This window comes from Arachis duranensis, chromosome 5 (genome assembly GCF_000817695.3).
Source record: "Arachis duranensis cultivar V14167 chromosome 5, aradu.V14167.gnm2.J7QH, whole genome shotgun sequence".
Taxonomy (NCBI): Eukaryota; Viridiplantae; Streptophyta; class Magnoliopsida; order Fabales; family Fabaceae; genus Arachis; species Arachis duranensis.
The window spans coordinates 31770983-31773134 of record NC_029776.3 but is presented as its reverse complement, the minus strand read 5'-3'; positions in this window follow the sequence as shown (position 1 = coordinate 31773134).

The window sequence follows — 2152 nt, the reverse complement described above, 5'->3', positions numbered from 1 at the left end:
GGCTTTCCTCTTGAATCTCTCTTCCATTGGGCGCCCTCTTCACATATGACTGTGAGGACTTGGTCCAACCTTTGATCAAAGTTGACCCTTCTAGTGTAAGGATGTTCATCTCCTTGCATCATGGGCAAGTTGAATGCCAACCTTACATTTTCCGGACTAAAATCCAAGTATTTCCCCCGGACCATAGTAAGCCAATTCTTTGGATCCGGGTTCACACTTTGATCATGGTTCTTGGTGATCCATGCATTGGCATAGAACTCTTGAACCATTAAGATTCCGACTTGTTGAATGGGGTTGGTAAGAACTTCCCAACCTCTTCTTCGGATCTCATCTCGGATCTCCGGATGTTCACTCTTTTTGAGTGAAAAAGGGACCTCGGGGATCACCTTCTTCAAGGCCACAACTTCATAGAAAGTGGTCTTGATGCACCCTTGAGATGAATCTCTCCATCTCCCATGACTCGGAGGTGAAAGCTTTTGCCTTCCCTTTCCTCTTTCTAGAGGTTTCTCCAGCCTTGGATGCCATAAATGGTTATGGAAAAATAGAGGTTTCTCCGGCCTTGGATGCCATAAATGGTTATGGAAAAACAAAAAGCAATGCTTTTACCACACCAAACTTAAAAGGTTTGCTCGTCCTCGAGCAAAAGAAGAAATAAGAGATTAGAAGAAGAAGAAATGAGGAAGAAGGGAATGGCTTTGTATTCGGCCAAAGGGGAAGAAGTAGTGTTTAGGTGGTGTGAAAATGAAGGAGTGAAGATGGGTTTATATAGGAGAGGGGGGTGGTGATGGTTCGGCTATGTGAGGGTGGGTTTGGGTGGGAAAGTGGTTTAAATTTGAATGGTGAGGTAGGTGGGGTTTTATGAAGGATGGATGTAAGTGGTGAAGAGAAAGATGGGATTTGATAGGTGAAGGGGTTTTGGGGAAGAGGTGTTGAGGTGATTGGTGAATAGGTGAAGACGAGAGAGAGTGGTGGGGTAGGTGGGGATCCTGTGGGGTCCACAGATCCTGAGGTGTCAAGGAAAAGTCATCCCTGCACCAAATGGCATGCAAAAATGCGTTTTTAGCCATTTCTTGCGTTAAACGCCGGGTTGGTGCCCATTTCTGGCGTTTAACGCCAGCTTCTTGCCCTTTTCTGGCGTTTAACGCCAGTCTGGTGCCCCTTTCTGGCGTTAAACGCCCAGAATGGTGCCAGACTGGGCGTTAAACGCCCAACAGCTAGCCTTTCTGGCGTTTAAACGCCAGCACGCTCTCCTCCAGGGTGTGCTGTTTTTTTCTTTCTGCTTTTTATTCTGTTTTTGCTTTTTTCATTGATTTTGTGACTTCTCATGATCATCAACCTACAAAAGAACATAAAATGACAAAGGAAAATAGATAAAATATAACATTGGGTTGCCTCCCAACAAGCGCTTCTTTAATGTCAGTAGCTTGACAGTGGGCTCTCATGAAGCCTCAGAAATGCTCAGAGCAATGTTGAAACCTCCCAACACCAAACTTAGAGTTTGAATGTGGGGGTTCAACACCAAACTTAGAGTTTGGTTGTGGCCTCCCAACACCAAACTTAGAGTTTGACTGTGGGGCTCTGTTTGGCTCTATTTTGAGAGAAGCTCTTCATGCTTCCTCTCCATGGTGACAGAGGGATATCCTTGAGCCTCAAACACAAAGGATTCTTCATTCATTTGAATGATCAATTCTCCTCTATCAACATCAATCACAGCCCTTGCTGTGGCTAGGAAGGGTCTGCCAAGGATGATGGATTCATCCATGCACTTCCCAATCTCTAGGATTATGAAATCAGCAGGGATGTAATGGTCTTCAACTTTTACCAGAATATCCTCTACAAGTCCATAAGCTTGTTTTCTTGAGTTGTCTGCCATCTCTAGTGAGATTTTTGCAGCTTGCACCTCAATGATCCCTAGCTTCTCCATTACAGAGAGAGGCATGAGGTTTACACTTGACCCTAAGTCACACAAGGCCTTCTTGAAGGTCATGGTGCCTATGGTACAAGGTATTGAAAACTTCCCAGGATCCTGTCTCTTTTAAGGCAGTTTCTGCCTAGACAAATCATCCAGTTCTTTGGTGAGCAAAGGGGATTCATCCTCCCAAGTCTCATTTCCAAATAACTTGTCATTTAGCTTCATGATTGCTCCAAGGTA